Genomic DNA, 14935 nt, shown 5'->3' with positions numbered 1-14935 from the left:
TTAACCTACCAGCCTGCCCACTTTCCTTTCCTATAGAAGGAAACCGGAGCACTCAGAAGAAATCAGTGCAGTCACGGGGCGAATGTACAAACTCCACATTGACAATAGCCAGGGTCAGGATTGAACCTGCGTCTCTGGAGCTATTAGGCAGTGGTTCCAATAGCTGTGCCACTGCACCATTCTTTAAACTCATAATTTTGCCAAAGCCTCCTTTGGCTTACCATTCATTGTTATATCGGTTTTCTGAGCAATAAAATACTTATGCATGGAACGGATGTTACAATAATGCAAGTTATTGATGTTCTGGGTTCAAGGAATTAACATAAATTGGTATCAATCTGAGTTGAGAAGATCAGGAAATGTTTGCTGCAGAATGTGTGGAGGTATCACTTACAAATTGCAGGGGGGAAATGAAGAACATGACAGGGAAATCAGAGCAATTGATAGATCAGTGTGGCTTCAACCCATGCTTAGAATAGAGTTCTGGTCACCATATTAGGCAAGCATGGTTAAAATGGACATAGGTTTACCAGGATGTTGCCACAACAGCAAGACCACAACAATTAAGAAATGACTGAGCAGCCAATGTGAAGGGAACACTTAATGATGAATTTTTATAATTGTAGAGATGTTTAAAGTGAAGGACTCACTTTCTGATTTCCCAAAGCCTCTCTATCACTTACTGAGCACAAATTCACAATGCACTGACCTGGGTGAGTGTAGCTCCAACAAGAGGTTCAACATCCAGAACAAAACAGACTATTTGATTTACAACCCATCTATCATACAAAACTTTCACTTCAATTGAGGGGTGCCGTGGCACTGAAAATAGCATAGTTGCCTCACAGCTCCGTTGACCCGGGTTTAGCCTGATCTCTGACACTTTCTCCCTGTGATTGCGTGGGTATCACCTGGGTTCTCTGGTTTCAACCAACATCCCACGGATGTACAGGTTATTAAATTAATTGGCTGCTCTAAATTATAGAAGGCAGTGGAGGCCAATTCACTGGATGTTTTTAAGAGGGAGTTAGATTTAGCTCTTAGGGTTAAAGGAATAAATGGATATGGGGAAAAAGCAGAAATGGGGTACTGATATTAGATGATCAGATATGATCATATTGAATGGCAGTGCTGGCTCGAAGGGCCGAATGGCCTACTCCTGCACCTATTTTTCTATGTTTTTTATGTTTCTATGTTTTCTATATCAATGGGTTGGATGAGGATGTACAAGGCATGATTAGTAAGTTTGCAGATGACACAAAAATATGTGGTAATCAAGAATTAGATGCTGCCTCACCCACTGAGTTTCCCCAGCATTTTTGTCTACCTTCAATTTTTCCAGCATCTGCAGTTCTTTCTTAAGATATAGAGCAAGATCTTGATCAGCTGGGCAAGTGAGCTGTGGAATGGCAAATGGAGTTTAATTCATATTTGAGGTGTTGCATTGCACTTTGGGAAGTTAATCCAGGACATGACCTTCATGGCGAATGGCAGGGCCCCGGGGAGTAGGGTTGCCAACTATCCCGTATTAGCCGGGACATCGCGTATATTGGGCTAAATTGGTTTGTCCCATACGGGATCACCCTTGTCCCGTATTTGACTGCTACATCTCGGGTCGACGGGACTGTCGGGTCAGAGCCTCGCGTCCGGCCCCGCTTCACCCGTCCCGGTGTAGTGCAGCCCATGGAGTGCAGCAGCAGCGCCTCACCAGTGACCCCATCGGTCAGCAGCCCAGCCAGCTGTCTGACTTTCGGACCTCCGCTTACGGCCGACACCACCACCCCTTCTTCTCATGGCCGATCATCGGTTCATGAGTTGGATGGGGTGTGATGTCGTGCGCAAAGTCCGGCGTCCGGGCCAAAACTCCTCTGCTGTCCCGCCAGCTGGACTTTGTGTGCAGTCCAGTACCCGGGCCAACTCATCATTCACCCAGCCACGGACGAGTCGGTCAACAAGGTGCCGTCGGGAATTTGTCCCTTATTTTGACCTTTTGTCCCTTATTTGGGAGTGAGAAAGTTGGCAACCTAGACTGGGGATTGTTATAGATCTGGGAGAGCCTATCTACTTGTGGTGTCACAAGTAGATAGGCTGATGAAGATGTCTTTTGGTATTAGTCAGGGAATTGAGTATTGAAGTTGAGACATTATATTACAGTTGTACAAGATGTTGGTGAGGCTACACTGGAAGTATTGTAGGTACACAAAAAAGCTGGAGAAACTCAGCGGGTGCAGCAGCATCTATGGAGCAAAGGAAATAGGCAACGTTTCGGGCCGAAACCCTTCTTCAGACTTAATGTCGTGCGCACGTGGCTTAAACACTGGAAGTATTGTGTTCAGTTTGGGTCTCCCTGGTGTAGGAAGGATGTCATTAAGCTGGAAAGAGTGCAGAGAAGATTTACGAGGATGTTATAGAGGTGTATAAAATCATGAGAGGAATAGATATGGTGAATGTAGTCATTTCTTCGCCATTGAGGACTTCCCATCTCATTCTTTGCCTGAGACCTATCCTGCGACCTTACTGCTGTGAGTGGTCCTACCAGGAACATCGCTCCAGTTGATGACAGTCTTGAGTCATTGGAACATGCAAGCCTCTGCTCTGCATGAAGCCAATAATCCCACGTACCACATGTCCTAGACTAATACAACACAGAACAGGTCCTTCAGCCCACCCAGTCCATGCAAACTATTCATTACTCATCTACACTAATTCTATACATGTTCTATGTCTTGATGATTCAAGTGCTTGCTCAGATTCATCTTCAAAGTTGGTGTCTCTGTCTTCACCATCTCTTCAGGCAGATTATATCAGATTCCAAAAAACCTCTGGTTAAAACAGATCTCCTCCGGCTGGTTCTCCATGCCCAATTTATTTTCACTTTTTTGATATCTTCATTGTGGGAAATGTTTGCTACTATCTACACTTTCAAAGCCCATCATAATTCTCTGTATGATTCAATCAGGGCCCCCTTCACCCTCCTCCTCTCCAAGGAAAACAAACCCAGCCAATTCATCTCTCATCTTAAGCAAATGCTCCATCCCAGGAAACATCCTGCTGAGCCTCTCCAATGCAACCATGTCCTTCCCATAGTGTGGTGACCAGGACTGTTACACCATACTTCAACCATGGCCTCACCACTATTTTATCAAGCTGTACATAGCCTCTCTGCTCCTATATTCAGTGCCTCAGCTAATGAAGGCAAGTATCCTGTCCTCATTCTTCACCATCTTGTCTGCTTATGCTGACGTTTTCACTGGTCTTGCCTCTTCTTTTTCACTCAACCCATACACATCCAGCCAAGCACAAAGCAGCAAGGAAGAATAAATCAGGAATAAAAACGAAGCACATGGATGAATTGAAAGAAAATAAATAGAAACACAAAAGAGAAAAAGGCACAAACATCCAGAGTAAAACAAAGCAGCATAAATAGAAAAGAAGCAGACAGTCTGCAGATATAGAGTTGAAAATGAAAGCTTCTGGAGTGTTAAAAGTCAAAACATGAACCTCGCAAGTAGATTTCTAGTTCAATTGTCTTGAGTGTGCTTTGGTCATGTTTGAATCGATTATATTGTTAGGTTTGCAATTCCTGAAATAATTTGTTTTTTGTTGTGATTTCATAAGGTTAAGAGTGAAATTATATCACAGGCCTGTTTCAAGAAATGTTTGCTAATTTACCTACAGATATTATTGAGGGCCAACTCGCATTTAGATGAAACACTGTTTCGAATATACACTATACAATAACTCCATCTGACCTGAATATCTTCCACAGCCATTGTGCACTTTAATGAAAGAGATCCAGGAAATTACTCACTTTGGGAAAGAATTAAGAAGCCTGTCTCACTGTATATTTTATGTGAGTACATTACGGCAGAAAAATTACCAAAAAAATGATAGGGAAAAGAAAGTCATTGCAAGCTTTAAATGTGTTTAACCTTGACTCTACAAATGAATCGTAATTACACATAGAGGTCTCTCATTCTGTATTTAAATAGCATTAATTAAAAAGCAGTGGAGACTTTTATCTCAGGCCAAAGTTCCACACAATAGCACAAGGGGTAGCAAAAAAATTATTTGACCCTTTCAAAGCAAGTACAATGCTTTTCCCGAAAAGGTATTTTTTGTAGAAAAGGACAAAATGAAAAATGTATATCTCCTGAAATAATTTGTTCTGTGCTTAATATATTCCTTTTTTATTCATTGTGTTTCCTTTTAAAACTCAGGAAATGTTTGAGAAATGCATTTTCTTTTTCATTTCTATGTATTCTAAAATAATTATTTTCGATGTTATGCCTTGCAACAATTATTTGTGCAAACTTCCATTTTCCAAAAGAGTTATGAATGAGACTTAATGAAAACTTTACAACATATGCCATAGTATATAACAATAACATGATGATAGTTTGGCACAATTAAATGTCATTTATGAATGGAATGCCATTCTTCAAAGTGACATGGTTTATTTTAAACTATTTATGACTAATGTGCAACATTTTCTTTTATTCATTATTGGGATCTGAACATTATTGGCAAGGCCACTATTTATTGTCCAGTTCCACCTACACTTGAGAAATTGGCTGCCTTACAGAACATAAAAGCTTGCAGCACAGGAAAAGGCCTTTTGTCCCATCATGACCTTAATTTTATCCTTGTAATATCATTGCTGAGGTGACCCGTCGTCTTGTCAAAAACATTTCATTTGTTACCGTTGACCCTGTGTTAACCTACATATCACAAATAAAACTGAACTGAACTGAATGACCATGATGCCAATCTACAGTAACTAATCCCATCTGCCTGCACATGGTCAGTATCCTTCTATTCCCTGCCTATTCAAGTGTCTGTCTAAATGTCTCTTGAACGTTGCTATCATATCAACTTCTACCACTTCCCTTGGCAGCACATTACAGGCACCTCTGTGTAAATAATTTGCTTCATAAATCTCCTTAAACTTCCCCCTTTCACAGGAAGGCTACGCCTCTCATATTTGACATTTCTACCCTGGGAAAAAGATGCTGACTATCGACCTTCTCTATGCCTCTCATAATTGTATATACTTCTATTGGGTTGTCACACAGCCTCTGACACGCCAGAGAAAACAAACCAAGTTTGTCCAACTCTGCTTATAGCTAGAGCTCTCTAATCTAGGCAATATCCATGTGAACCTCTTCTCCACACCTTCTCTACATCTTTCCTGTAATGTGTTGAGCAAAACGGCACACATACTCCAATTGTGGCCTAAGTAAAATTTTACATAGAACCCAATTTTCAAGATCCCACTTCAAGATCCCTCTGTACATCAAAGTTGTTAAGGATCTTGCCATTAACTGTATACTTTCCTCATACATGTAACCTCCTAAAGTGAAATATCTCACAATTGTCCAGATTAAACTCCTTCTGCCATTTCTCTATACATCTGTAAATGGCCTTTACTCCATTGTATACTTTAACAACCCACCTCACTATCCACCCACTCCAACTATAATGCCATCTGTAAATTTACTAATCTGACCACATACATTTACATACATTTATATGCACATTTCACAAACAAACGAGATCTCAGCACAGATCCTTGAAGAACACCACTGGTCACAGACCTCCAATGCCCTCCCACCACCACCCTTTTATGGTCAAGCCAATTTTGTATTCAATTTACTCCCCAGTTCACCATGGATAAGACTACTGACTGGTACTTTGTCAAATGCTTTATAAAGTGTATATGGACAACATTCATTGCGCTTCCCTCATCAATCACTGCCATTACCTCCTCAATAAATTGAATCAAATTTACGACATGATTTCCACTGTACAAGGCCATGATAATTATATACAATAAGTCCACATTCTTCCAAATACAAATAATTGTGTAAGAATCTTCTCAAATAACATCCTATCACTGATGTAAGGTTCACCACCCTATAATTTTCTGAACTGTCCCTGTTGCCCATATTAAACAAAACAACAACTTTGGCTACTTCTAGGACTTTAGGACTTTAAGTGTCTAAAGAGGATACAAATATCTCTGTCAAGGTGTCAGCAATCTCCTCTCAGTATCCTGGGATAGATTTTTTTTAATTTTTTATTAGTAGTACAGTAAATTACAATAATACACATCAGATATATCTTATTACATTTGTTGTACCACTTCGTTTTTCGAGCTTTAAAAAAGATAGAAATAAAAGAAGTAAGGAAAGTGAGCAAGAATCGTGAAGGTGCAGGAAAGTGTTGGGAAAAGAAAGCCCCTGAGGGAAGAAGTTAGAGAAGGAAGTAAAGAAAGGAAATAAGACCCTAGAAAGAAAAGAAAAAAAAAAGGAAAAACAATCGCTCTATTGTAACACAAAACTCGTGCCAACCGTGTTTTTTTTTTTAAATTTATTTTATACCCCCCGTTACCAGATCCTGGTACAATTTATATTTTAAATTACTATTGCACCTTATGCTTGTAATAGTTCCATAAATGCAGACCACGTCTTTTGGAAGTGGTCTGCTTTGCCTGTTAGGAGGAGTCTCATCTCTTCCAAGTGTAGTGTTTCGAACATGTTTGAAATCCACATTTTTATTGTTGGTATTGGAGCATTTTTCCAAAATTTGAATATAAGCTTTTTTCCCATTATTAGCCCGTAATTAAGTAAGTTCTTTTGAAACACGTTTAATTCGGGGTTACCTTCCGATATTCCAAAAATGATCCATTCTGCTTTTGGTACAAGTTTTATTTAAAATAATTTTTTGAAGATTTCAAATATTTAGTTCCAGAATTTTTGGATTTCTATACAAAAAACAAAAGAGTGCGCTATGTTAGCTTCTTGTGACTGACATTTATCACAAATGGGTGAGACATTGGGGAAAAGTTTATTTATTTTAGTTTTTGAATAATATAGTCTATGTAATGTTTTATATTGGATTAGAGTATGTCGTACGTTGATCGAGCATTTACGCACATATAGTAAGTGTTTATCCCAGCTCTCTTTTGAAATTTTTATAGCTAGTTCTTGTTCCCAGACTCTTCTAATACCATCGGTTGTAGGTATTTCTATATTTAAAATAATGTTGTATAAGTATGATATTAGATTTGCTGATTCAGCCTTTGTCTTCATGGCTTCATCCAATAAGTCTGGGGGCATGTTATGATAGTCTTTTGTGTATTTTTTCAGATAGTCACGGATTTGAAGATATTTAAAATATTGATTATTTTTCAAATTATATTTCAGTTGTAATTGTTGAAATGATAATAATTTTCCCAATTCATACGTCTCCGAACGTTTTGATTCCCATTCTTTCCCATTGTGTAAATGATTTATCTATAATTGAAGGTTTAAATGACGGGTTATTGACTATTGGCATTAAAAGAGATAGATTTCTTAATTTTAGATTCTGTTTTATTTATTTCCAAGTTCTAATTGTGCTACGTATCATTGGATTTTTATTATAATTTTCGTTATTCAGATTCATTGGTGAGAGGAGAGTCGCTCCTGTATTACACGGAGAGCAGTCCTCTCTCTCCATTACAATCCACTGGGATAGATTTCAACAGGCCATGAGGTCTTATCCGCCTTAATGTTTGTCATGTCACCCAACACCTTCTTATTATTGACATGCTCTCAAATATTAACATACTCCTCCTTGATCCCACCATCATACATGTTCTACTCCCTCATGAACACTAATGTGATGTACTTATTTAAGACACCACCGACCTTCTCAGGCTCCATGCATTCATTCAGTCTTTTGTCCTTGGGTGTGCCTCACTTTCCATAGATACACTTCTGTTGTGTCGTTGAAGCTTTGGCAAGTTGCTGTTATGCATCCTGTATTAAGCAGCCATGGTGCCATTCTGATGACTGGCATTGAGGCTTAGTTGAGGGCTGTGTGGGTAATCAAGCAGAATTGTTTGTTGTTGACGATAGACACAAAATTATGGTGTAACTCAACGGGACAGGCAGCATCTCTGGGGAGGAATGGGTAACGTTTCAGGTTCAGACACTTCTTCAGACTGATAGTATCTGTTGTTTTGCTTATTCCATGCCAAAGCCTTCATTAAGTTGCATCAACAAACGTGGTCCTTTCAAAGTGGGATCTCAAACTTCTTGTTAATACGAGAAGTGACGGAATTACATTTTATGCAGATGAATAACTGAGAGACAGAAATGCTTTATAATATTGAATCACTGAGAACAGTGTGACATGTCCTTATTGTAGTCTTTGCTGGTCATGTTCAGTCAAGTCCATTGTCAGGCTATGCACCAGACCTATGACTCTCAGGATGAATAATTGAACAGCATCATTTCCTAATGAGTGCATTTTCTATTATTGCTCAGCAGCTTCCAGATGGAATCAAGTGGCTTGCAGTCTTGACTTCAAACTTGCTCCTGTTGCATCACAAATAGTTTCTGTTTCCTATTAGAAATTCATCTTCAGCCTATTGCGTATACAACCCTCTTCAGAGTCCTTGTCACTTCCAGACTATCGCACTGATTTCTTGGCCGGTACACTCTCTCCTTCCACATATCTTACCTCGCCTGAAATCCTAATCTTGTATCCTATTCCTCACCTTCCCATTTAGAATTTGACCCTGTTCTCACTAATCCAGTGGTTTCGAGCTTAGCTGTCTCACAGTACCAGTGACCTGAGTTCAAATTCTCACCTCCAGTGCTGTCAGTGCAGAGTTTGCTCATTCTCCCTGCCTGTGCACGTCTCCCTGCCTCCCTCCCTCCCCCGGGTACTTTGGTTTTCCTCTATCTTCCAAAGCCATGTAAGTTAGTAAATTAATTGGCCATTGTAAATTAACCCTAATGTGTAGGTGAGTGCCCAAATCTGGAGGGAGTTGATGCAATATGTGGAGAATATAATTGGATCAGTAAAGAATGGTCAAATGGCCTGTTTTCATGCTGTATAATCTTATGACACTTTGATTCTATGGCTAATTCCTCAATTTTAAATTTCCTCTCCATGCTCTCAAATCCTTCCATGTCTTTGTTCTTTCCTTTTACTGAAACCTTCTCCAGCCCTACACACCTCAAGGATATTTTTGTTCTTTCATTTCTGCCGCTTGTCGAGGCACAGTTTTAATCACATCAACATGGACAGCTGACCTTTTATCTGCCTGGGTCCTAAGCTCAGAGGTGTCAGTCTGAACCACTCCCAGTCTCATGCAAAATTTCCTTCTTTAAGATACTTTTAAGGATCTGCCTCAAAGACCAAGCATTTGACCATCTGTGACAATATCTCTTCTTATCATCGTTGCTATGAACAACTCTGGGTCATCTTACATTGTCAAAGGGTGTACATAATTCAAAATGTTGTGCTGTTCAAATCTTGAATAAATATAATGTTATCAAGTCAGAAGTAAAAACATTCTGGAAGTGTCAAATACCATTATTATAGAGGGAACTGGGTTAGCAGCCCCAAGTGAGCTGGGATTGAGTGTGGCATTGTCAGCATGGTATTGGGAGTCTATGGCATGATTAGGTGTGGATATGTGACTACAGGAGAGAAGTGATGGCAACGTAAGGAAGCATGGTGTAATAATGGCACCGCATCTACAGGTTCAGAGGAAGGATACACATATATTGCCAGCATCTGTGTAACCAGGAGAAATTTACAAACTGATGTTACAGCTCAGAGCAAATCGTTGTAAAATGCTTGATGTAAGGGTGAGATCCTTTTCCTTGAGCATGGTGTAAGAGCCTGAGGATTGATCACTACCTGCCGTCTGAGTTTGACTCTTCACACGTCTGAGTTTGGCTCCTCATAAGCTCTGGGTCCTTTCTGAGCCTGAACCTGATATTTAAGCCCCATATTCATACATTATCAGAATTCCTAATCACCGTAACATTTTAATAATCCAGTGTAGCGGCGCCTGCTGGCGTACGCAGAAATGGAACCCGGCGTTCGGAAGCCGCGGTCACGTGACTCGGGAGGAGCCGCTTGTTTCGCATGGTTTTTACTTGCGCACGTTAGTTCAGCGCTGACCAACATTATGGGCAGATGAGTCTCAAGAACCTCTATACTGGAAATCGAACTTTTGAATAAAGATCTGTTGGAAACCCCAGTTGTCGTTCTTCAGACCGCCAAATTGGTGACCCCGACTTGTCTAGCCGTCGTTAGACAAGAAGAATTATGCAGGAAGAGAATGTTCTCGCAGAATCGACCAGCACGAGGCAGGGCTCACCGGTCTTCAAACTGCCAACCTTTTGGCCTGATCAACCTCAGGTGTGGTTCGCCCAGGTTGAGGCACAATTCCACCTTCAACGCATCGTGATGAACGACACAATGTATTTCCATGTGGTGGGGGCTTTACCAAAGGACTGTGCCTCGAGGTTGTTGCCCTACATCAGGGACCCTCTGTCCACCGGCAAATACGAAGGGCTGAAGGCCCTGCTGTTCCACGCTTATGGTCTCAGCCGCAGAGACAGGGCAGCGAGGCTGCTGCACATGGACTGTATCGGTGACCGGCAGCCATCAACCATCATGGCGAAGATGTTAGCCCTGATGGACAGGCACCGCCCGTGTCTGTTTTTCGAACAGGCGTTCCTGGAGCAGATGCCTGACGAAGTCCAGCTAATGCTCGCCGGAGCCGATTTCAGCGACGCGCAACAACTGTGGGCGCACATGCGGCGGGACATTTTTGCTTTCGCCCGCCCAGTGGTCTACAGTCAACACAGATGGTGCTACTACCACCAACGATTTGGACCCGAACCCCAAAGATTTCGGAGCCCCTGCTCGTATCCGGGAAACGCCCTGGCCGATCGTCAATAGAGGCGCACGCGATCGGCCCAAACAAACTCCTTTACATCCGCGATCGCCATTCCGGCCACTGTTTCCTGGTGAACTCCAGTGCCCATGCCAGTATCCTGCCTCCGAGTGCCCGAGATATTCGCGCTGGTAAGGTAGGACCCATCCTCTCGGCTGTTAATGGGAGCGATATTCGCAGGGTTGCTCACACCCCGGTTTGACGGGGCTACGCCCCATCATGGCGTGGTCCACCACATTCCCACCGAAGGCCCACCGGTACACGACCGCGCGCGCCGTCTCCTGCCCGATAAACTGCGCATCGCTCAAGACGAGTTCCAACTTATGGAGGACCTACGGATCATCCGGCGGTCGGATAGCCAATGAGCTTCCCCGTTACACATGGTGCCCAAAGTGTCCGGGGGTTGGAGACCTTGGGGAGATTACCGGCGTTTGAACGCAGTAACCACAGCCAATCGGTACCCAGTCCCAAGGATTTCTCGGCCCATCTGGAAGGTGCAACTTTCTTGTTGAAGGTTGACTTTATTCGCGGGTATAATCAAATCCCGGTCCATCCCAACGATGTTCCTAAAACGGCCACCATAACCCCTTTCGGCCTTTTCGAATGGGTCAGAATGCCTTTTGGTTTGAAGAACGCTGCTCAGGCATTCCAAAGGCTAATGGATCAGGTCAGTCGGGGTTTGACGTTCATTTTCATCTACCTGGATGATATCCTGGTAGCCAGCAGCTCACAGGTGGAGCATGTCAAGCATCTCCGCCTACTTTTCAAACGGCTGCACAAACACGGGTTGGTGATCAACCCAGCGAAGTGCCAGTTCGGATTGCGCTCCATTTCTTTCTTAGATCATAGCATCCCCTCCCACGGTGCGCAGCCACTGCCCGAGAAAGTCAACGTTATCCGTCGTATCCCGAGGCCCCTATCGGTCAAGGGTCTACAGGAATTTATCGGGATGGTTAACTTCTACCACCGATTCGTCCCGTCAGCCGCCGCCATCATGCAGCTGATAAGCCCAAAGACCTGGTCTGGTCTAAGGAGGCACGGAAGCGTTCGAGGGGGCTAAAACCGCATTGGCCAAAACCTAGGGCGTCAGCCCAAACGGCACTCACTGTAGACGCTTCCGACATTGCAGTAGGCGCAGTCCTCGAGCAGTGTGTAGGTAGTCGCTGGGTGCCACTGGCATTTTTCAGCAGGCAGCTGCGAGCCCCCAAAGTTAAGTATAGGCCACCTAACAGTAGTAGTGAAGTTGGGGATGGCATCAAACAGGAAATTAGAAATGCTTGCGACAAAGGCAAAGCAGTTATAATGGGTGACTTCAATCTACATATAGATTGGGTGAATCAAACTGGCAGGGGTGCTGAGGAAGAGGATTTCTTGGAATGTATACGGGATAGTTATCTAAACCAACATGTAGAGGAACCAACGAGAGAGCTGGCTATTTTAGACTGGGTATTGAGTAATGAGGAAGGGTTAGTTAGTAGTCTTGTTGTGCGTGGCCCCTTGGGCAAGAGTGACCATAATATGGTTGAGTTCTTCATTAGGATGGAGAGTGACATTGTTAATTCAGAAACAATGGTTTTGAACTTAAAGAAAGGTAACTTTGAGGGTATGAGACGTGAATTGGCCAAGATTGACTGGCAATTAATTCTAAAAGGGTTGACGGTGGATATGCAATGGAAGGCATTTAAAGACTGCATGGATGAACTACAAAAATTGTTCATCCCAGTTTGGCAAAAGAATAAATCAGGGAAGGTAGTGCATCCATGGATAACAAGGGAAATCAGGGATAGTATCAAAGCAAAGGATGATGCGTACAAACTAGCCAGAAAAAGCAGCATACCGGAGGACTGGGAGAAATTCAGAGACCAGCAGAGGAGGACGAAGGGCTTAATTAGAAAAGGAAAAATGGATTATGAAAGAAAACTGGCAGTGAACATAAAAACTGACTGCAAAAGTTTTTATAGATATGTGAAAAGAAAGAGATTAGTTAAAACAAATGTAGGTCCCTTGCAGTCAGAAACAGGTGAGTTGATCATGGGGAACCAGGATATGGCGGACCAATTGAATAACTACTTTGGTTCCGTCTTCACTAAGGAAGACATAAATGATCTGCCGGAAATAGCAGGGGCCCGCGGGTCAAAGGAGGTGGAGGAATTGAGTGAAATCCAGGTTAGTCGGGAAGTGGTGTTGGGTAAATTGAATGGATTAAAGGCCGATAAATCCCCAGGGCCAGATAGGCTGCATCCCAGAGTACTTAAGGAAGTAGCTCCAGAAATAGTGGATGCATTAGTAATAATCTTTCAAAACTCTTTAGATTCTGGAGTAGTTCCAGAGGATTGGCGGGTAGCAAACGTAACCCCACTTTTTAAGAAGGGAGGGAGAGAGAAAACGGGGAATTACAGACCAGTTAGCCTAACATCGGTAGTGGGGAAACTGCTAGAGTCAGTTATTAAAGATGGGATAGCAGCACATTTAGAAAGTGGTGAAATCATTGGACAAAGTCAGCATGGATTTACAAAAGGTAAATCATGTCTGACGAATCTTATAGACTTTTTCGAGGATGTAACTAGTAGCGTGGATAGGGGAGAACCAGTGGATGTGGTGTATATGGACTTCCAGAAGGCTTTCGACAAGGTCCCACATAAGAGATTAGTATACAAACTTAAAGCACATGGCATTGGGGGTTCAGTATTGATGTGGATAGAGAACTGGCTGGCAAACAGGAAGCAAAGAGTAGGAGTAAACGGGTCCTTTTCACAATGGCAGGCAGTGACTAGTGGGGTACCGCAAGGCTCAGTACTGGGACCCCAGCTATTTACAATATATATTAATGATCTGGATGAGGGAATTGAAGGCAATATCTCCAGGTTTGCGGATGACACTAAGCTGGGGGGCAGTGTTAGGTGTGAGGAGGATGTTAGGAGACTGCAAGGTGACTTGGATAGGCTGGGTGAGTGGGCAAATGTTTGGCAGATGCAGTTTAATGTGGATAAATGTGAGGTTATCCATTTTGGTGGCAAAAACGGGAAAGCAGATTATTATCTAAACGGTGGCCGATTGGGAAAGGGGGAGATGCAGCGAGACCTGGGTGTCATGGTACACCAGTCATTGAAGGTAGGCATGCAGGTGCAGCAGGCAGTAAAGAAAGCGAATGGCATGTTGGCTTTCATAGCAAGAGGATTTGAGTATAGGAGCAGGGAGGTTCTACTGCAGTTGTATAGGGTCTTGGTGAGACCACACCTGGAGTATTGCGTGCAGTTTTGGTCTCCAAATCTGAGGAAGGACATTATTGCCATAGAGGGAGTGCAGAGAAGGTTCACCAGACTGATTCCTGGGATGTCAGGACTGTCTTATGAAGAAAGACTGGATAGACTTGGTTTATACTCTCTAGAGTTTAGGAGATTGAGAGGGGATCTTATAGAAACTTACAAAATTCTTAAGGGGTTGGACAAGCTAGATGCAGGAAGATTGTTCCCGATGTTGGGGAAGTCCAGGACAAGGGGTCACAGCTTAAGGATAAGGGGGAAATCCTTTAAAACCGAGATGAGGAGAACTTTTTTCACACAGAGAGTGGTGAATCTCTGGAACTCTCTGCCACAGAGGGTAGTTGAGGCCAGTTCATTGGCTATATTTAAGAGGGAGTTAGATGTGGCCCTTGTGGCCAAGGGGATCAGAGGGTATGGAGAAAAGGCAGGTACGGGATACTGAGTTGGATGATCAGCCATGATCATATTAAATGGCAGTGCAGGCTCGAAGGGCCGAATGGCCTACTCCTGCACCTAATTTCTATGTTTCTATGTTTCTATAGCGCTTTCGACCGGGAGCTCCTCGCACCGTACCTAGCGATTCGCCATTTTCGTTATTTCCTGGAGGGGCGCGCTTTCACTGCATTCACAGACCACAAGCCACTAACGTTCGCTTTGACCAAGGTGTCTGACCCCTGGCAGACAGCAACGGCACCTCGCCTACATTTCCGAATTCACGTCCGATATTCGGCATGTGGCAGAGAAGCTGAACGTTATGGCTGACGCCTTATCCCGTCCAGCGCTGCCCGAAGTCTCAGCGTTTAGCCTAGGCGTTGATTATGAGTAGCTGGCCACTGATTGGCCTTGGATTATTGGGGTTTTGCTGTGAGGCAGTGACTCGACTAATTGTGCCACTGTGATGCTCCAAGTTTCAAGGTATCAG

The sequence above is a fragment of the Leucoraja erinacea genome, chromosome 14 (genome assembly GCF_028641065.1).
Source record: "Leucoraja erinacea ecotype New England chromosome 14, Leri_hhj_1, whole genome shotgun sequence".
NCBI lineage: Eukaryota > Metazoa > Chordata > Chondrichthyes > Rajiformes > Rajidae > Leucoraja > Leucoraja erinaceus.
Note: the sequence above shows the minus strand (reverse complement) of the source record.